The sequence below is a fragment of the Stenella coeruleoalba genome, assembly GCF_951394435.1.
Source record: "Stenella coeruleoalba genome assembly, chromosome: 2".
Classification (NCBI taxonomy): Eukaryota; Metazoa; Chordata; class Mammalia; order Artiodactyla; family Delphinidae; genus Stenella; species Stenella coeruleoalba.
The window spans coordinates 177,713,168-177,735,971 of NC_137147.1; the positions used below are offsets into that span (position 1 = coordinate 177,713,168).

Sequence of the window (22,804 nt, forward strand, 5' to 3'; positions counted from 1 at the left end):
CAACCAACCACAGGAATGAATACCGAATTCTGATCTGTGGTTATCAGGATCCTGAAGACAGCAGTGGGTGCCATGGGGAGCTGCCTGCACCCTGGGGGCCGGGGGGCCTCTGAGAAAGTGTCATTTGGGTGCAGATCCCCAGGGTAATCCAAGGGCGTTACTTTGGGAAGAGGGGGGAACATTCCAGATAGAGGGGAAAGCATGTGCAAAGGCCCCAGAATGTGTGAGGAGCTGAACGGAGGCCGGTGGGGCTCAAGGCTGAAAGGCTAACGGGTGTCTGGAGCAGTAAGTAAGGGCCAGAGCACACAGGCCTGGTGAACCAGGTTTAGAATGGACCCTAAGGACACAGGGAGCAATAGGTTAGGGGCGGGGAGTGATGGATGGGCCTGGCCTCAGGTGCGTTTTAAGTAGTTGACTGAGAAATGAAACGAGAGGAAGCAGGACTACAGAAAAGGCGGGACAGTTAGGAGGCTTCTGCAGGGCTCCAGGAGAGAGAGGACGGCAACTTGCTTTGCCAGCCAGGATGGAACAGACTATGATGTGCTCACAGACATCCCCCAACGGCAGTTGCTTTGCATCACAAAGGTCTGTTTCTTACTCATGAAATGCCCACTAGACACTGGGTAGCTCTCTAGGGCGGCCGTGCTCCCTGCGATCTAGGAATACTGCGTACTGCCCTCTTGGGGCACCTTCCTTTCAACAACCCACTTCCATAATCGCTGTGGCAGGAGAAGAAAGTGCTGGAAGGCCTTCCTCTGTATCCGGATGCTTCAGCCTGGCCAGAACTAGCTGCATGCCCGACCTGACTGCACAGTGGTTGTCAGAAAAGGGCAATCATCCTCTGTGGCCAGAGAAAGAGGCGATCAGGATCCAAGAATGGACCAGAAGCCCACATCCACTTGCCCATCGGCAGGAAGAGAGGCTGACAGATTTGAGATCTATTCTGGAGGTAAAACTGCCAGGACTTCATAATAAGTTGGATATGGGAGGTGAGGTGGCAGGAGGTATCAAGATAAAGATATAAACAAGAGAGATTCATAATTAATCCTCCAGAAGTGCTGTCTAAAAAGACAGTGCACAAAATACAAATGCACAAAATATGGGCTCCCAAAATCCCTCTTTATCTTTTTTTTTTGGCTGCATTGAGTCTTCGTTGCTGCGCGCGGGTTTTCTCTAGTTGCGGTGAGCAGGGGCTACTCTTCGTTGCAGTGAGTGGGCTTCTCACTGCCATGGCTTCTCTTGCTGTGGAGCACGGGCTCTAGGCATGCAGGCTTCAGTAGCTGTGGCACATAGGCTCAGCAGTTATGGCTCGCGGGCTCTAGAGAGCAGGCTCGGTAGTTGTGGCGAACAGGCTTAGCTGCTCCGCGGCATGTGGGATCTTCCCAGACCAGGGCTCGAACCCGTGTTCCCTGCATTGGCAGGCGGATTCTTAACCTCTGCGCCACCAGGGAAGTCCCCCCCTCCCCACTTCCGTCCTCCTCTGTCTACGTGCCTCACCTGCTGTGCTTTCTGAATGTATTACCGTACTTTCCAAGGATTTGTTTATTTCTAATTTGCTGTGTATTTTTTTCAGGCAGCACCGTTAATGAAGTGAATTACTGAGCCAGCAGTGCTTTGAATTCTGATGGCTTCGCAAGACTGAATTTGTGAAACTGTGACAAACAGGCACCCAGGGTTTGGTGTCAGAGCACTTTCCTTAAATCGGAGAGTATCCTTGTTAATAAAAAGTCCAAACAGCTTTGCCCAACTGAAATCACAGAAGGCCCATGGGAAAGCACATGAGGGTACCTGTGGGGAAGTGGAGGTGAGAGAGTGAAGAATGAAGCCGGAGGGACAAAAGGGGCCTTAGGTGTCAGCCAGCAGGGCCAGCCTTGAATCTGGGCTCCACTCTCTGACCTTGGCCTTTAAATCCAAGAGTTTCCTTTTTAAATATTTACTCAATAAGGTAGTTTATAGGGATCTACAGATTAAATGTTTGTATCCCCCCAAAATTCATAGGTTGAAACCCTCGCCCCCAAGGTGATGGTATTAGGAGGTGGGGCTTTGGGAGGTGATGAAGTCATGAGGAGGGGGCGATCATGAATGGGATTAGTGCCCTTATAAAATTGGCCCAAGAGGGCTTCCTGGTCCCCTACCGCCTTGTGAGGTTACAATGAGAGGATGGCTGTCTATGGGAAAGTGGGCTCTCCAGACACCAGACCTGTACATGCTATGACCTTGGACCTCTAGCCTCCAGAACTGTGAGAGATTAATTTCTGGTAGTTATACGCCACCCGGTCCAGGTCTAGCAGCCTGAATGGACCAAGACAAGGGATAACATGGGATGGGTATAAAAACAGCGGATACACAAAAGTTACTGAATAAATGTTGTGTTCTTGTTCTCCTAAATGCATTCTGTGTTGTTTCCTCAGTTGTTGTTATTACAATAGGGGATGGTATGGTAATACTTCTCCCACCCACAGAAGTCATTTCACAGTAAAAGGAACAGAAAGGGGAGCTCCTTGAGTTCTCTCTTTCTCTCCTGCCCCCTTTTCATTCAAAGGATCTTCCTAGTTTTCTTCCTTTTCATCTAATGGCATTAAAATCTTCCTAGGAAAATGCTAAAACACTGACCTGTGGAACCCATAAACTTCAAATGTTTGTCTACATTAGGCATCTGGCCAATATAGCCCCTTTCACTGCCTCTTAGACAAGACTCCTAGTTCGTGCTGTTTTCAACAATGTTTGTTATTCAAAGTGACAGAAATACAAATTAACAATATAACCGCCATGTTTTAAGATGCCTGAAGACCTGACACCGTAAGAGATGCCAGGACCCGTGGAGAAGTGGAAGGCATTAGACCTTCCAGGGAGAGGGCTAGACCATCAGTCGTCTCCGTTGTGGGAATAAGTGAGAATTAGACGTTCCTTAGAGCTGAGCTCATGAGGAAAACCACAAGGGAGTTACTTGCTCTTGAGAGAGGGAAAGAAGAAACCTTCCCAGGTTTGAGTTGAGAGAGGTCATGATCCTATTTGAGAAGATGGCATCCACCACAGATGAAGACATTAGAATAAATCCTCCTCAACTTCTGATTTGGGGACATCTCTCAGACAAGGCAAAGGGGACAGAGAGAAATACAAAGAGATGAAAGTAGGAAATCCAAAGACCTGGGGTCACAGTAACCTGGCAGAAGATGAGATGGCTACAAGTCGTGTGGGCTGATTTATAACCTGAGGAAGGATGACTGGGGATCAGGTTGGAATGGCCCATCCAAAAGGACTGGATGTTCAGGGAGAACTTGAAATGGTAAAGAAAGCAGCAGAGAAAGCACATCAGAGCTGCTGTAGGTAGAAGTCTAGGATATGAACGGAGAGGAACCCCTGCCCCCCACAAACTAACTCAATTTGGCGGTCTGAGCAGTTGGGTCTGGGAGACAAAAAAAACCTCTAAGAACCAAAATCTCTGGGGCCAGACTCTCATGGGTTCAAAATAAGATAATAGATAATTATCTATTATAAAGATAATAATTATCTTTCCATCAACTCTGATAGCTCTTTTTTTTTTTTTAATTTCAATTTGCTGGTGAAAGCCCTTTTAAAGAACTTCTTAACAGAATTAGCCAAAGAAGAGAAAAGAATCACCCCACATACCATCTGCCAAATACACAGTGGAGACAGCCTCCCAGGACAAGTCACGGAGGGACGGTGGCCATCCTCCTGGAGATCTGCTAGAACCTGATGAACCAAGTTAGTGCTTGAGGCGTCCCAGACCAGAGAGCTGAGATGGCTCTAACAACTGCCCTGCCAACGTCTCTTTAATTGCTCCATTACAAGATCACAATCTCTGCTTGCCCGTCACTAGACAAGATTGCTTGTCTGCTCATGAGTAGCATGGGTAGCATCTCACCAGCATCCCCAAGTTCCTGCTCCTTCAACATTCTGTCACATCCACCTTGCAAATCTGCCATAATGGAGCAATACAGCATCTGGCCTAATGCATTCCTATACCTGCCCCCAAGGACTGCTGGGAACAAAATCACCCAGGTAGGTGGGTTGGTGCCTTGATAAATTCATGGTGTCCAGTACGCGAGGCCCTTTCCCTCTGCTCCATCCTCATGGTCCCCAGGTGGGTGGTCCTGCTAACACATTTGATCGTGTCATTTCCCTTCCGTGTCCCCCCTCAGCCTCAGAGGGACACACGGAGCCATCCAGGACCTGGCCCTTGACCGTAATTCCAGTCTCATCTTTTACTGACTGTTTGCTAACCATTAAGTGGTACAAATTCCTCTTTTTCCATTCCTTGCGAGTCTTAGATTATGGATTTTGATTGCTTTTATTATTTAATTATAGGATTTATTTTTTTGGTACCGGCAACCAAGCCTTCAGGCACGTTTTCATCACTTCAGTATGTCACAGGGGAAAAAAATCTTTAATAAGATTAGGGGAAAGATACACAAAAACAAGCATTTCTGCTATCATTGTTATCTATGTGGCTGATCTGAAATTCTATCTTCATAAGTCAGACTTGAATTGAAAACCAACTGGCAAGATTTCACAATATAGCAAGCTTAGAGACTACAATGGGTACTGAAAACTAATGATAATTAAGGCTCTGAAAATGCAAAGAATATCTCTTAACCAGAACAAGTGATTCAGTCCCTACAAAGTAATGTCATCATTATCTTTTATTTTTTTTGCGGTACGCGGGCCTCTTACTGCCGCGGCCTCTCCCGTTGCGGAGCACAGGCTCCGGACGCGCAGGCTCAGCGGCCAGGGCTCACGGGCCCAGCCGCTCCGCGGCATGCGGGATCCTCCCAGACCGGGGCACGAACCCGCGTCCCCTGCATCGGCAGGTGGACTCTCAACCACTGCGCTACCAGGGAAGCCCTGTCATCATTATTTAGTCGGTATCCACAAGGACCACTAAAACACAGAGTTAAAGACTTTTAATTAATGCAATATGCATTCAGTCCCCAGACAAATAAAACATCCCAAAGAATAACTTGCTTGTAAGTTACTGAAGAGTGCCAAGAACATCCAAATTATTATTTTTTAAATTAATTAATTTAGTTTTGGCTGTGTTGGGTCTTAGTTGTGGCACGCGGGCTCTTTGTTGTGGCGCATGGGCTTCCCTCTAGTTGTGGCTCACGGGCTCAGTAGCCCTGTGGCATGTGGTACCTCAGTTCCCCGACCAGGGATTGAACCCATGTCCGCTGCATCGGAAGGCGGATTCTTAACCACTGGACCACCAGGGAAGTCCCAAGTTCTTGAGACATCCAAACTCTATTTACAGTGGCCAGAAAGGGGGCACAAACTGAGTTGTGAATCTAAATGAAAAGCTTAAAACCGAATCAACTTTCTCTCTCTGAAGAAAGAATTTCTTAACACATGGGGAACACAGCCTAAAAATGGGAAGCCCAAAGAATAGGAATCGTTCTATCTACGTACCTTGCACACTCCTTCCCCGTTCCTGGGAAGAGACGCTGATGAGACAGGAGTGCGTCCTGACCATCGGCAGAAACCCCCCGGTCCGCTGGTGTGACAGCTGGCCTGCCAGCTCTAGGACAGAGGGGGCAGGGGCCAGCTGTGCTCACTTCAAGGTCATCAAGCAAACACCTGACTATCATGTGCACCCCGTGATGCAAGCTCCCCGAGGGAGAAAGGCAAGCATCCCAGCCTACCGGGAGAGTCTGATTACTCTTTTCAACGGACAAATTAATATTCTGGCTTACGCGTGTGGTGAACACAAGTCTGCCTTTGAAATCAGACCCAAGAACCGATGAAATCAAGTCTTGGTGTCTACAGAGATGAGGGGAAGACCCTGGCCAACCTCTTTGTTCAGTCACTCACCAGGCATCTGTGCCACAGAGAACTATGGCTACTGCAGAAAGGACGGGGACAAGACCGTGTCCCTGTCGCCTTGGAGCAAAGAGTGTGGTGCAGAGGACAGACAAGCACACGCTTACCATACTGAGTCTGCAGAATGGATGCTGGCTTGGTGGATTCCCACCATCACGTTACCTTCAAGAAACCATGAATCTGTGTTTTGGTGGACATCACTTAATTCAAAATATTAAGAACTGCTATGAAAATGGCTACATTAGAATTTCACTTCCTTATACATGAACACTGCAGCCACCTTAACTTGCAGAAATTTCTACAAGTAATCCCTGCTAACTTGGTTTTTCACTTTGACTTTTACCTGCCTTTGGTTACCCTTGACAACGATGAATTAACTAACTCTCTTACTAAATCAGTTACCCTAAGGTATTCTGGTCCCTCCACCACTGTGGAAAGATAGTTTTCAAAAATGGACAATCATCAATACCATACAGATGTGACATGAACATGCATTAAAGATTTTCGTTTATTCCCCATGAGGGAACCAGTTCAAAGCAGAAGCCACAGAACACACAGACTTATAGATCAGAAGTACTGAAACGAATGTGCAAATAGAAGGAAGTCCATTGGACTGCTACCAGATAGGATGTAATTTGCATATTTCGAGATAAGAATTCGTTTGTGTGGCTCTGAGCTAACTACAGCTTGCAGAGCTGTAAAATTGTTCCCAGGCGATCGGCATCAGCTAACGCGAGGTGTGTGATCTGAACGATGCCAACGTACCCACTGAAGCACACAATCTCCCCTAAACCATTAACGGTATCACTGCCACCACCATAGAGTTAAAGGAAGGATCAAGAGTACTGAACCTAAAAGACTTTCACTCCATGTAACTTGCAGGCTCCTCCACTCCACAGCTTGCCCAAGGGGAACAGGTGGACCTGGTTTAGGTAGAAGTCCTCCGAGGCACACAGAGAGCACCGCCTTACCTAAGCAGGTTGAAGTAAGGGTTACCAGAAGGACAAGTCTGATATGGAGGCTAACTGAAACTTCAAGTCCAGATGGGCAAGAGGAGGGTCAAAGGAGAGGTAAAATAAAATAGGAGCAGACTGAGAACTGGACTGGACCAGCCGTGCCTCTTTTCACTGGTCCTGAAGTGTGAGATCCTCGGGGCCTTGAGATCAACTCAAAAGTGTAGACAGGATGGAACTGCTCTCAGTACAGTGTTTCCAAGTCTTTTAAAACCCACCTCCAACAATAGTTTCTTACTTGATACAGCCAAGATTATTCTGACCTTTCTTTAATGTGCTTTGAATTTGCAAACCCTGGATAAACTGAGTATATTTTTGATACTAAGATCCACATTCCTTGATGCAAAAATTCTGATATGCTTTCCTGGTTAGACATGAAGATGATAACAGCAACTCTATGTATTGTCGTCAACTTTATTCACGTGTCATCTACTCCTCACAATGAATATACAAGGTAGGGACTGTGCCCATTTTACAGATGAGAGCAATAAGACACTGGAAGATTAAAGAACATACGTAAAGTCACTCTGTTAGAACTGGAGTAGAGTTTTGAACCCAGACCACTACATGTGTGTGTTCTTAGGCACTGTGCTCTTCTACCTCCCCTTACAGGGAAAAATTTGTTCTTCAGTGGAGAGCTATTCATTGTCTACAGCACTCGCCACTCCGGGTTACCTGATTCTGAGTCTACAGGAACTGACAAATGGTCTCTCCTTGACCAAACTCTAGTCAAGTTCCTCTGAGGTCTTTTTCAACTAGGACCCATTTGTGGGCATGTCCTTAAGAGACCAGTTTTAACAAGAACCCTGCTAAGTCAGCTCATCCGGAATCCCCCATCCTCCAGGTGTGATCACCCTTGCTATCTGACCAAATTCCTCAACCTCCACCATCCTCCAGGCGATATCCAATCACCCTGGTCTGCCTTTGGCAAGATTCCTAGCAGGCTGGTTTGGCGAGAATCATCCCTTACCCCTTGACGTTCCCTCCACTGACCCCCACCTGCTCCTTGGCTATAAATTCCCACATTTCCTTGTTGGATTCAGAGTTGAGTCCCATCTCTCTCCCCTACAGCAAAACTCCACTGCAGGGGTCCCTACACCCATTTCAGTAGTACTGAATAAAATCTGCCTTGCTGCCTGTCCTTTAACAGAGCTATTTTGCAATTCTATGTATTGAAGTTAAGTGATAGCAACATAAAACGATTCTTGTCTACGGGCATGCAAATGCGTTATGTCCAGTGGAGAGACAACCCTTCCCCACAGTGGGAAAATCTGTTTTGCCTCCCATGCCCTGTTCATCTCAATATTGCTGACCTACAAATGCGTCTGTTCCTTTGAACTGGCTGTCACCCCATACCAGCTTCCTCACTGATGAGTTAAATAAAATTTTAAAAAGTGTTCATTTTCATATCTGTATGAGAGCCACGATTTTACCTTTTTATTAAAATTATCTTTTAACACTCTGAATGAGCGTGTTGGAAGCATCTGCAAATTGAATAAACACTACCTGATAGAGAGGACAAACTTTGGTGGCAAACATCACAGTTCAGATGCCTACTCTGCTACACACTCGATGCTTAGCCCCTTAAAAATTATTTAGCCCCTCTGTGCTTTCAGCTCTGTGTGCAGAACGGGGGTGATACTATCTCTTTGACGGATCTGATGCAAAGTTTGTAACTGAGAATGCATAAAGAACGCTCAGCAGTGACTGGAACAGAGAGCCACCTAGGCAGCGCTCAGCAGGAGTGCTCAAGGTGGCCGTCAAGATCACGGGATGCCTCTCGAAGCAGGGCTTCTCAAACTGCAATGTGCCCATGAATCACCCGGGAAATTTACTAAAATGCAGCTCTGGGATGGGGCCTGAGAGTCTGCATTTCTAACCGGCTCCCAGGTGACGCCAATCCTGCCGGACTGAGGATCACGCTTTGACAAAGCATTATAAGCCTCCTGGATCACGTTCATCCGCTCTGATAGATTTTTCATAATAGTCTAGAGTAAGACTTTCAAGAAATGTGGGCCTGTCCTATGGCCAGAAGCATGAGTGGGGAGAAACCAATGAAACACTTGACAGAATTACAAGAGTAAAATGAGCTAAGTTACCATGTCACTAAAGAAGAGGTTTTTTTTTTTTCTTTTTCAGATGAAGAGCTCAACCAAGGAAATATTGTAAGAGGAGATGTACGGTACTGAGAATATTTAACATAATTGCTTTCCTGAGTCAGACCCAGTGTTCATCCTCCTGGGAGCTCTGCAACAGAGAACACACACCCACCATCCCTAACACCTTCACTCAGGCTTAACCAGCCCGTCAAACACACCGCTCCAACGGGCATTATTCAAGCAAACTGGATGTAGTTGGAGGATGCAATGTCTTCTGAAAAAAGGCCAATGGACATGTGTTGGAAACATCTCTAAAATGTCCGTAAAATCCACACTTAAGTGTCCCTATCAGCTATGCAACCGCGGTCATGAAGTTCTTTGTCCCAACCAAAAAACAAATGAGGAAATTCCTCTGGCAACTAAATATCTCTTCAATAAAACTTGGAGAAGTGAATTCTGAGATATGACCTTTAAGGAGAAAATAACTTTTATTTACATTCCGTACTGACTCTCTGGTGCTGTGTGACAGCACTTGATAATTTAAAAATACTTAAATATTAGAACCATAACCACTGTTATACGTTTAGTCATCAAAGAGCAAAGACCCTCTTATAACCTGTAAGTTCATAGCTCATTTTAATATATTCATATTTCATACTCATTTTCAGGAAAGCATTAGTGAAACCGAGCAGGACCCTGCAGGGCCCTCCTGGGTACAAAAGCCCTTCCTTGCCCCTCCTCCCCATTACTAGTTTGTAGAAAAAGGCTTTAGTCTCCTAGGTCTTCCCTGAGTTCCAAAGAGCAGGCACAAGCAGTTACTAATTAGGAAAGTGAGCGAACGCAGAAACAAAGGAAGAGCAGTTTAACAAGAAAAGTCATGACGAGAGTTCAGTGATAAAACAGAGTCCTAATTCCTCCTCAAGGGATATGCATATCTGATGCATATCTTTGTGGGCTTCTTCAGGAACCTCTCCCCCACCCAGGTGGAGGATGGTGACTACATACTGACCACAAACACTAGACCCCAGACTGGCTAGAGCCAGAAGGTCGATGACTGAGATTTTGGAAACATCACCCTGTTACCTCACCACCAACCAATCAGAAGAGAGTCATGCACCCTGCAGCCCTCCCCCAAATGTTGCCTTTGAAAACTATTCCCTGAAAGCCATCAGGGGGTTCAGGTCTTTTGAGCATTATCTGTCCGTTCTCCTTGCTGGGCCCTGCAATAAACGCCGTATTTTCCTCCACCACAACCTGGTCTCAGCGGATTGGCTTTGCTGCGTGGCGGGCGAGGAGACCCAAGTTTGGTTTGATAACATCAGGGTCAAACGCTGGGGACCTCGTGTAGAAAACTGAATGGAATCTTCTTAAATAACAAAATGAACAAAGTTTAATAGGGTGGTACGATGGTTTCCGATCAGCAGAGCAAGGGAAATCTGAAGCAATGAAAACTGATGCCAAGACTGGACTCCAGTATGGAGAAGCTGCCCAGTCAGTGCGGAGGCTCCAGGGAAATATATGCTGTCAAGACAGAAATACCCCAAAGGCTGGTTGCTGAACACATCTGGTCGGCGAGCAAAATCTTAATTTACTGATCTAATCAAAACTGGTGGATCTTACAAAGGCTGTCTGGGCTTAGTTGTGGAATTCAGGTTAGTGTCATCAGAATGAAAATCAGTGCAGAAAATCTTTCAGAAATCATGTCCAAACATTTGGCCGCACCTGAAATACGAAATAAAATTATGAGAAGAGTGTGTCATAATAAAATAAAATAGCAAGTGGAATGTCATCTCACTGCGGCAATTTTATAAATGTGAAATGAGGCAGAAGGTCCTATCACAGAATAATGATGGTATTTGAAATTCTGAAATGTAAAGAGGGGAACTACTTCATTCAGTCAACAGAAAGCTCACCGGAATCTGGCTGTCAATAAAGATTTTTTTCTGTGACCCATGTTGTGTAAGGCAATGATGAAAAAACTGTAAACTAAGGGACCCTCCTGCACTGTTGGTGGGAATGTAAATTGGCGCAGCCACTATGGAGAACAGTGTGGAGGTTCCTTAAAAAACTAAAAATAGAACTACCGTATGACCCAGCAATCCCACTCCTGGGCATACACCCAGAGAAAACCATAATTCAAAAAGATACATGCACCCCAATGTTCACTGCAACACTATTTACCATAGCCAGGACATGGAAGCAACCGAAGTGTCCATCAGCAGAGGAATGGATAAAGAAGATGTAGTACATAGATACAATGGAATATTATTTAGCCATAAAAAGGAACAAAATAGTTCCATTTGCAGAGATGTGGATAGACCTAGAGACTGTCATACAGAGTGAAGTAAGTCAGAAAGAGAAAAATATTGTACATTAATGCTTATATGTGAAACATAGTACAGATGAACTTATTTGCAAAGCAGAAATAGAGACACAGATGTAGAGAACAAACTTATGGATACCAAGGGGGGAAGGAGGGGGTGGGATGAATTGGGAGATTGGTATTGACATTTATACACTACTATGTATAAAACAGATAACTAATGAGAACCTACTGTATAGCACAGGGAACTCTACTCAATGCTCTGTGACCTAAATGGGAAGCAAATCCAAAAAAGACGGGATATATGTATACATTTAGCTGATTCACTTTGCTGTACAGCAGAAACTAACACAACACTGTAAAGCAACAACACTCCAATAAAAATTAATTTAAAAATAAAAAAAATTAAGTACCCATTTTGCTGGTTAGGATTTGAGGTAAACAGACATGAAAAGTGCAATAAAGACACATCTTGTTGAGAAGTGAAGTTTTGGGTGAAGAGATGAATAGTTAGAATCTTCAACTATAGATTATCAAGCTTTACAAGAGTTACTGTGTTGAATTCTATTTGACCTTTAATCTCAAATGCCATTAAAAGCAACATAAGCAAAAAACGAATGTTGGAATCTCCACTTCATGTGCTGTCTGACTCACTATTTATACTTTTTATTTGATCTTCTAAAGCTCCCTTTGTTCTCATAAAAAAAAATTATAAACTAGAATTTGTTCAAAAAGCAACCTCCAGAATTTTCCCTTGATTCCCTGTGACACATTTCTATGTCTGCCTTTGACGTGATTTCGTCTTCCTTACCTATTAGTAGCTCCCTAATAAATTTGAGCAAATGGATGAATGAATAAATGATCAAGGAACCTGAGGTACTTGAAGATGATAACTTATCCAGGGAAAAAGAGATTCTAGAGCTGATCAGACTGAAAAGTAAAATAAAATTCTAGGAAAATAAAAGTCAACAGGAAGAATTAGAACCCAAAGGATCTTCTGATTAACCCCCAGATAATTATAAGATTTAATTAACCAGAAGAACCCGGTCTCTGTTCATTCTCTTTAATTGAGATTTTACTGCAGTTAAAATGATGTCAAAGTGCTCTCATTAATAATGAATGAAAGTGTCAGAGAGCTGGCTCACCAAATGTACTGTGCTTAGGGAAATCATGATTAGGAAGGGTTATGACAGTGTCCTTGGAGACCGATCCACCTCAAACTGGAGCAATGTAATCACAGATGAAATTCAACAAGGAAACAGCACAATGTAACAATCCTTGAAAAGAGGAAATACGATTACTCCAATGAGGTGTTGCGTTCTGAGCGGTGTAGTCGATCAAGTCTCATTTCACGAAACTCAGGAGCAATACTCAACAACACTGAACTCTTGATTACATTATGGTGTATTAATCTCATATCTGCATATCCACAATTTCCCAGCTGATAAAATGTCCTGATGTTATTTTACGGAGATTTGGAATAATCCGAACCCTGTTAAGTCAGAGCTACTGGGTCTGGTTCTGGATTTTCTGCCACTTAGCAGGGCTCACGCCCTGTGCCTCTGCTCGTCACAGGGCCTCTTTCCTGCATCATCTCATGTCCCCCTTACACACCTTCCCCCTGGAGGATGGTCCTTCTCGCTCTTCGGCTAATTCCTAGTCCCATCTGCTACGCATCTGGAAAACTAGAGTTTGGGAGTAGGATCATACGTGGTAATGAGTTCTCATGAGTTTTTAATGGACCACACTTCACAATGAACATACCTGTGTTAAAAAAAAAAATCTCTAATCAGGGAGGGATGGAGTGGGAGGATGGGGTCAGCAGATGTAAGCGAGTATCTATAGGATGGATAAACAACAAGGTCCTACTGTAGAGCACAGAGAACTATATTCAGTATCCTGTGATACACCATAAGGCAAAAGAGTATTTTAAAAAAAAGAATGTATATATGTGTATAATTGAACCACTTCGCTGTACAAGAGTAATTAACACAACATTGTAAATCAACTTCAATTAAAAAAAAATTTAAGAAGTCTTTAAGGAATGTTTTTCTGCCCTCATCACCCAACCCTGGTGGCAAAGACAGCCCCCTTTTCTGGTCTAGACTGAGGACTGAATCACTGAGCCTCTGGAGGTGCTCTGGCCCCTCTTACTCCCCTGGGGGTACATACAGCTACCCAGTTCTCAACTTCCCACCCGATTCCCACTGGATAGATTTGCCTTTCCCTGTTTTCACCTCGGGGATCTCTCCTGGACGTGGTGCGCAATCACTGTGAGCGCCCTCACATCACCGAGATTTGGCTTCTGTTGCCCTGGACAACACTTGCCCTCTCCCAGGCCCCGCTCCGGCCGCTCAGAGCCTCACCCACACCCCACGGACTGACCACTGGCCAAGCCAGCCCCAGGCACTCAAAACTGGGATTCAGAGAGGGTGAGTCACCCAGGCAGAGGCCCTAAGATAGGGATTCGGCATCTGAAGCAGGCCCCAAGTTTTGGAGAGAAATGGGCTCTTCAAGCCACACCATGCAACCCCCCGTTCTCGCATAACTGTCAGGCCACGTGGGGGGCTAAGGTGTGACTTAAGAAAATCACGCACAGGGATGACCCTGAGTGAAGACCAATTTGCTGTGAATCCTTAATTTGAGCCTAGGAAATCCAAGCACTGTGACATCAAAACAGCTGCGTCGAGGTATCCTCCTTTGGTCTGAACCTGCATTTTTCTGCTATACAGACCTTTTGGGAACATTACAAGAATTTTACAGGAATTAGGTGCATATGAATACAGGCACACGTCGGAGACATTGTGGGTTTGGTTTCAGACCACCGAATAAAGCGAATATCGCAATAAAGCAAGTCACACGAATTTTTTGGCTTCCCAGCGCATATAAACGTTATGCTGACACTATACTGTAGTCCGTTAAGTGTGCAACAGCATTATGTCTAAAAAGGCAATGTACACACCTTACCTAAAAAATACTTTATTGCGAAAAACTGCTAACCATCATCTGAGCCTTTAGCGAGTCCCAGTAGTAACAGCAAAGATCACTGACCACAGATCACCATAACAGATATAACATTAGGGAAAAAAGTTTGAAATATTGCGAGAATTACCAAAATGTGACACAGAGACATGAAGTGATCAGTGGATGCTGTTGGGAAAATGGCGCTAACAGACTTGCTGGACGCAGAGTTGCCACAAACCTTTGATTTGTAATAAATGCAGTATCTGTGAAGTGCAATAAAAGGAGGTCTGCCTGATTAAGAGACTCCAGTAAAAGCTGAGACACATGCACACACAGTGCTAGCATTTTATTATCTCACATTCTTTTTTCAATTCTATCCAAACATGAGTACATTTGTTAATTCAAGAAATATAATATTCAGAATGATTAGTTTTCTTAAAGCTGTGGGGTTTTCCCTAGGCAACGAATGCGTCCATCTGATCCAACTACTTATTATCATTTTTTTCAACTCTTCTATTTCTTTCCCAGTAATAATACGTATTTTCTCAACTTCTTAAATCTCTTTATTACCTACAACTGAATGTAATTTGGAATTTACAAGTCCTATCACATTCTCATTCTGCCTGAGCAATTCTAAGTATAAAAGGTACTGTCTGCATGTATTCCTTCGGAGTTCCTGCAACTTTTCACTTAAGATTCCTGAAATTAATATTATGATTCTTTGATATCTTTTCCATCTAGTCATTTCTGGCTTCTGGAAAACACCAAAAAGCCTTACTTATCCAATGTCCCACCTGAAACTTCTTACTTAAGGGTTGTCTGAGATGGAAGTACTGACCATTTTGCCAAGGGAGTTGGCCCAGAGCTAAAAACAAGCAGAATCAAAAATGTTTTTGCAACAATGCAATTAGTCACTCATCAATCCAGCTTGTGAGTGACAGCTACAGTGGAGTACCTTAAGGAAATCAAGATATATCTATGATATTACTTTACCAGCCTAATAATTCACTTTACAGCTTACCAAGTATTTACATTTAATCCTTGGAATAGTGCTGTGAAGGATCCTTTTTTTTTTTGAATTTTTGAATTTTATTTTATTTTTTTATACAGCAGGTTCTTATTAGTCATCCTTTTTTTTTTTTTCCTGCGGTACGCGGGCCTCTCACTGCTGTGGCCTCTCCCGTTGTGGAGCAGAGGCTCTGGACGCGCAGGTTCAGCGGCCATGGCTCACGGGCCCAGCCGCTCCACGGCACGTGGGATCTCCCCAGACTGGGAACCCGTGTTCCCTGCATCAGCAGGCGGACTCTCAACCACTGCGCCACCAGGGAAGCCCTAGTCATCCATTTTATACACATCAGTGTATACATGTCAATCCCAACCTTCCAGTTCATCACACCACCACCACCACCCCCCGCCGCTTTCCTCCCTTGGTGTCCATACGTTTGTTCTCTATGTCTGTGTCTCTATTTCTGCCCTGCAAACCGGTCCATCTGTATCATTTTCTAGGTTCCACATATATGCGTTAATATACGGTATTTGTTTTTCTCTTTCTGACTTACTTCCCTCTGTATGACAGTCTCTAGGTCCATGCACGTCTCTACAAAAGACCCAATTTCGTTCCTTTTTATGGCTGAGTAATATTCCATTGTATATATGTACCACATCTTCTTTAACCATTCCTCTGTCGATGGGCATTTACGTTGCTCCCATGACCTTGCTACTGTAATGCTAGGAAGGGTCTTAACCACCAGTTTCACATAATAAATCAAATTGACCGCTGTTAACTTAATACATTCTACTTGTCCAGCTCACTTCCTCCAGTATTTCTCTCTGCAGTGACCCATCTCATTGTGATCTCCCTCCAACACAAACTCCTGTCTTCATTTCCCTCCTTCCCCAGCTCCCACCCTCAAAAACACTCTCTCTCTCTGTCGCCCTTGCCCGGCAAATGTGGAGCCCTGGATGCACCCAACTCTCTGCCATCTGGGCCAACCCTGGACCAGCCAAATACTGGAGAAAAATCACCGAACTCTGCTGAATGACTTCACTTGGAACTCTGCTCATTACTCCGCAATAACCTAAATGGGAAAAAGAATTTGAAAAAGAATACATGTATGTCTATGAACTGTACATGGGTACTCTGCTGGACACCTGAAACTAACGCAACAATGTTAATCAACTATACTCCAATACAAAATTTAAAAAATAAAAAGAAAAGAAAGAGGAAAACACTTTGCTAAAGTAAAAAAAGTCAGGCACAAAAGACTACATGTTATATGATTTCAAGGACAGGGCATCTCCAGAACAGGTAATCCACTGAACCAAAATGCAAATTAGCTGCTGGCAAGGACTGGAGGAACGGGGACTGATGAATGGCTACAGATTTTTCTTCTGAGGCAGATGGAAACGTCCTGAAATTATACAGTGTCGATGGCTGCACAATGTTTTGAATGTACTAGAAGGCCCTCAATTGTACATTTCAAGTGTTTTACGTGATTATTTTACGGCATGTGAATTTCATCTCAATAAAAAAATGATAAAGTGAAAATAAATTCAGCTCTGCAAACTTCAAGTGGGCATTGAAGTTTGGCAAGTCTACTATGTTTCCCTAATAATCTTCACTCTCCTCTCTCAAAAGCATTACTTCCTTTTTTCCCTCTGTACCAACCTCCCACACTCCCTAACCCCTACGCTCCCACCTCATAGCCTTACCTCATACTCCACTGCAGAAACAGAAACCCACAAAGGGCAACACCTTCGTACATCTTCCACTATATCTAAAACCTCTTGCCTTCTGGGCTTCCATTAGTCTACTCAGCAGCACAGGCTGGGTGGCTTAATCAACAGGCATTTCTTTTCTCACGGTCCGGGAGGCTAAAAATCAAGGGGCCACCGGGATTGGTCTCTGATAAGACCTCTCTTCCTGGCTTGCAGATGGTCACCTTCTCACTGTGCCCTCACGTGGACTTTTTCCTGCGTGCACACGTGCAGAGAGAGCTCTCTGGCATCTCTTCCACCTTTTATAAGGGCATCTGTCCGACTGGATGAGGGCCCCAAGCTTATGACCTCATTTAATCTTAACTACCCCACTAGAGACCCTGTCTCCAAACACAGTCAAATTGAGGGGTTAGGGCTTCAGCATATGAATTTTGGTGAAGACACAGATCAGTCCTTAACACTGCCCATCTTCTTCAGGTTACCATGAGTCACAACAGAAACAAAGTCTCTGCTCCCATCAAAAGCCGGTAGCCCCCCATGGCTCTGGGTCCCCAGCCCTTAGCACCTTCTTAAGAAAATCGCTGGCCCACCATCTCTTCCTTTTGTGTAACCAGAGCCTCCTGCGGATCCTTCTTCCAAGAATTCAGAGGTCCTCCTCCCTTGACTCCACGGTCTTTCTCCACCTCCCAACTCATTTTTCTACCTCCCTTGGAGGCAAGAATTCTCGAAAGAATTCTCTAAAATCACTGCTTCCCCTTCCTCAACAATTTATTCACTCATCAGACCACTCAAATCTGGCTAAAACTGCTTGCCTCACGCTTTTAAACATCTTCCATACTCCAAATTCAATGGACACATCTCTCTTTCCATCTTACTTGATTTTTCAGCAACACGTGACCCAACTGAACACCCTCTGTCCCGAAAACCCTCCTCTTATCGGATTCATGACATCATACTCTCCCGGTCTCCTTACGCTTGCTTCGACTCTCTTGCAAACCTCCAAAGACCGGCGTGCCCTAGAACTGTCTGCTGCCGGTTCATCTCCTCTTCTCCAGCTATTTCTAATGCTAAGTGAGCTCATCCCGATTCTTGGCTTTGAATCCCGTCTCTCTGGTGATGACACCCAAATTTATACGCGCAGCTCTGACCTCCCCCTTGAGCTCCAGACTCGTTTATATGCTCCAAATGCCTGGCTGACAGCTCCTCCTGGACGTCTAATAGTCTTGTCAAATGCAGCATATCCAAAACATAACCCTTGACTTCCTTTTCCCTTTCCAGGCTTCCCCATCTCAGTGGATGCCCCAAATGGAACATCCTTGCTTTCTCCCCTTTGCGCATTTCCCCCATCCAGGCTTTTAGCAGCTCTGCCTCAAATCTATCGACTTCTCTTTATCTCGACTCCTATCACTCAGGTTCCAGGCACACCTTCTCTTGTCTGGACTGGAGCCAGGGTCTCCCTGAATGGTCCTTGGGCTTCCACCTCGCCCCACGGCCATGCACTCCCTATGCAGCCGCCAGAGGAAGCTTTCAAAGGTGTAAATCATATTTTGTCATTCTCTCGCTCGAGCCCTTCAGTGATTTCACTTATTAGAATAAAACTCAAAACTGTCACCACAGCCTGTGTCCTACAATGTGACCTGACTTACCAGATCGCTCCGAGAAATCTCCCTCTCCCTCCCCATGCTCCACTCTTTCCGCTTCTCAAACACGCCAAGCTCAGGGTCTGGTCACTTGCTGTCCCCTCTGCCTGGAACATTATTTCTTGTCCTTCAGGTCTTAACTCAAATGTCAGCCCCTCCAAGTGACTTCTCCTACTCTCATTTCTAGCATCGACCTTCTGTTTTTGCAAACTACTTATCGCTACGTATCTGCCCAAGAGGGCAGAGCTTTCGTCTGTTGCCCCCCTGCTCTATCGCCAGCACCAAGCACCTGCCTGGCATATACTAAAAACTCACTGAAAGAGTGAAATTGATCACTGACCCTCTCCCTCCGCCAGGCTGCCCTAATGGCTTTCCCCAATCCCCCCATGTGTCCCCTACCCCATCTGTCCCCTAAGGAGGGCTGTCTCAGCCAGACCAGTCCTGGGCTCTTCATACATCAGAGAGTGACAGAGAATTAACAGAGGGAGATAGATCTGAAAGGCTTCGGAAGGGAAAGACTTGGAGAAATTGGTTGTCAGCCAGAAATAATAAAGAATAGAGGTCTGAGTGAGTAGGTGAGGAGAGGCAGCGTTGAAAAGGGGGAGAAAATCCACGTGGTCTAGGTGTAAGGGAGAGAGCTCTCTCAGCACCTGTCAAGTCTGAGTCTCTGGAGCGGCTGAGGGACAAAACACTGAGCAGAGTAAACGGGATATGAACAGCATGGCTGAGGGTTCTGAATTGGATCCCCTTTTATGTATTTGAAGAAAAAAGGAAAATAAGAATGCAATTTTTATTTCTTTTTTGCATTCTGAGCTGTGCTTCCTTTCGGACCAGCCTACGGTTGACCTCTATGGGCCCATATGATTCCAAGAGAGTAATTATGTACATAGGAAGAAACTGAAGTTCTGAGAGATTATGTGACATAACCACACTCATTCAGTTAATTGTGACAAAATGATGATTCAGAGCCAGGACTTCTGCCTGCAGGGCCTGGGCTTATATTCCTACACATCTGCTTTCCTCCAAAACAAGAAAGGAGGTTAACTGTACATGTCTTGTTTCCAGCAAACAATGCACCTTCTATTACCGTTTCCCTTTTTTTTTTTTTTTTTTTGCCGCACCTCATGGCCTGTGGGATCTTAGTTCCTGGAACACGAATTGAATCTGGGCCCCCTGCAGTGAGAGCACTGAGTCCTAACCACTGGACCGCCGGGAGATTTCCTACCATTTCCCTTCTAATTGCTTGGGGTAATGTGAGTCAAACTCACCAATTGATGGTTTCCAAAATACATCTGTATGCTCTCTTCAAATATCAAAATAACATCTGTTCCTTTCTTAGTTTTCTATCACCTCTTCTCTGAAATCCCTTAAAGATGACCAGTAGTGGGTATACAATTACATGGATAAGGAACACGTAGTTCCTGGCGGATAAATTGTCTCCATCTGGACAACAGAATTTACTTGCAGTGACAAGGTGATCTCTGACTCGCTCTTTACCTGTCTTGGGTTTCCATTCTCTTTACTGTGCCAGATGTTTCCTTTTCAGAGATCACTGTTCTTGAAAGGGAAGTTAGAAACAAAATAGAAATGGAGCAGTTCGATTTCCCCAACTTCAAGGAACAATACCCAATTTGCAACAAGCATATCTGTTTTTTTGTTTGTTTTTTGCTGAAAAACATCAGAGGTTCATTCTACTTTTCAGCCTCTTCCACAACATTTTTACATGCCACTCTCTTGCACACATCTTTGTTACACACCCTGACATTAACTTTCCACGCACCTTCTCGGAACCTGAGATCAGCAGTCACACTACGTTACAAGACGCCGCCCAATTTTTCTCATTTGCATCTATATCATCAGCATTTTATTTTTAAAGTTTTTCCACCTGGCAAGCCTTAAATAGACACATATGTTTTCCAAACAGATAAAGATGAGGTTATAAAATGATAACCGTGAGATAGATCATTCTTTAAGAATTATCATCTCAAAGACAGAGGACTCTGATATGCTTTGTAAAGAGGCAGCATGTGACTACTTGAATGAACTCATGCGACTACTTGAATCACTTGGGATCATCCCCCCAAACCCTCTATTGTTGATTGGGGATCAACAATATTAATAGAATATTGTTGCCAACAGATACTGATGAATACTTCTTGGAACCAATTTAAATGCTTACATATTCAGGGAAAGGGAGGGTGGGAGGGAGACGCAAGATGGAGGAGATATGGGGACATGTGTATACGTGTAGCTGATTCACTTTGTTATAAAGCAGAAACCAACACACCATCGTAAAGCAATTATACTCCAATAAAGATGTTACAAAAAATAAATGCTTAAATATTCAGATGCTATGAAATTAGTGCTCACACATCTAGAGGATGTGGTGACATCCAGACCCCTCCAGAACTGGCACATGCATCCCTCCAGCTGCTGGGACTCTGCTGACGCCCACATGGATCCTTCCCTAGGAACCATCCTCGGGGGAAGAAGCTGCCTTCTCAAAGGTGTGGGCTGCATCCAATGACTGATCAAGGTCTGACCCCTTACCTCACCTCAGTTCAGCCCGACTCAGAGGAGACACTCCAGCTTCCCATTCCCTGTGGCCAAGACCCTCGTTGCAGGAGCATTAAAGTGTAAGTTCTGCCGCTGCTTCCCTCACACCCTCACTGGCATCGTTCCTGGGAGCACTTCCTAATAAATTTGCTATACACAAAGCCCCATCCCAGAGTCTATTTCCCAAGGAACCCAACTTCCAACGATCCCTAATAGGATAAAAATTATGTAGCATGTAGCTTAATTCATCTGTGCTTCTAATTGGTATGCACAAAAAATCATGTATATAAACTGTCCAATTAACTAGACCTGAATAAGCAAGATTCGAGAATTTAAAGGATGCATACAAAGTTAGAACAAGTCTTAAACTGAATTTTATTTCCTTTTTTGGGTAGCCAGCCCCTCAAGTAAAAAGGAAACAAGTGGAGAAATTTAAAGACGCGGAGAATGCTTGGTTTATACATTCTTTTTCAGAATCTATTAGATATTTTATTAATTTTAATATTTCAGAATCTATAATTTCAGGCACATCGATAATTTCCATCTTAAATCTATTTACAGAAAGTAAGAGCACCTAACAATGATATTAATCAAGAGACCAAGAGTCTTTAAGCCAACAGAAACAGTCTCAAATCATGCCACAAGAGAAGAAGTTTGGTATTAAAAATAAAATGAATGGGGAAAAAAAAAAACTTTGGGAGAAAGCTCGTATTTGAAAGGGTCAACCACTCTAAACTTTTAGGAAATATCATTTTTAATCTCCAAAATATTGCAAGTATGCTCTGGGTTATCATTTTCCCTAAAGAAACTCCTCACAAGTAGTAATTAAGAGTTGTTTTATGGGACAGAATTTAGCCAGTCAGAGGCAATTACTGTGAATCACAAAGACAAAATGTATATATCGCCTTCTGTCTTCCCACGATACTGATCTTCTCATTACCAAAGGGTAGCCAACGGCTACTCTCGTGATTAACAGAAGATAACTTACGGCTCCATGGCAAACAGGGCCTTAAATAATACTGTTCCGGGCTTCCCTAGTGGCGCAGTGGTTGAGAGTCCGCCTGCCGATGCAGGGGACACGGGTTCGTGCTCCGGTCCGGGAGGATCCCACATGCCGCGGAGCGGCTGGGCCCGTGAGCCATGGCTGCTGAGCCTGCGCGTCCGGAGCCTGTGCTCCGCAATGGGAGAGGCCACAACAGTGAGACGCCCGCGTACAGAAAAAAATAAAATAAAATAAAATAATAATAATACTGCTCCTCCTTCCTGCCGGCCCCACCCCCCGCCCCCGGCGGAACAGGGAAATACATCGAGGTCCTGACATCTTGCAACACATTGATTTATCAGGTAATACACATTCTAAACACTTAGCGAAATGGACTGTAAAAAATACTATTTTACTGACTCTCAGGGACAACAGTTTATCTTCTCCTACTTTAATGGCAGTGCTGTATCTTTACAGCCAAGGGGACTTGAAAATGATCAGAAATGCCTGGGTTTCAGGGATTCAACACCACTTAAATCCACTAAATTTGGCTATAAGTTTCCCCCCCAAAAATAAACAAATATGGGACAAGATTAAGCATGCTAAGAGACAGAGAAGGGAATGAGAGAAAATATAGAAATTGTTTAACAATATGGACCAGACAGGACGAT

The 22,804-nt window shown here is 44.3% G+C and overlaps 1 protein-coding gene across 8 annotated transcripts in view; it reads right to left on the reverse strand.

The window, feature by feature from the left end:
• Positions 1 to 22,804, reverse strand: part of ST8SIA6 (ST8 alpha-N-acetyl-neuraminide alpha-2,8-sialyltransferase 6) — a 231,900-nt gene that overhangs the window by 58,310 nt on the left and 150,786 nt on the right. The gene's annotated exons all lie outside the window — the stretch shown is intronic.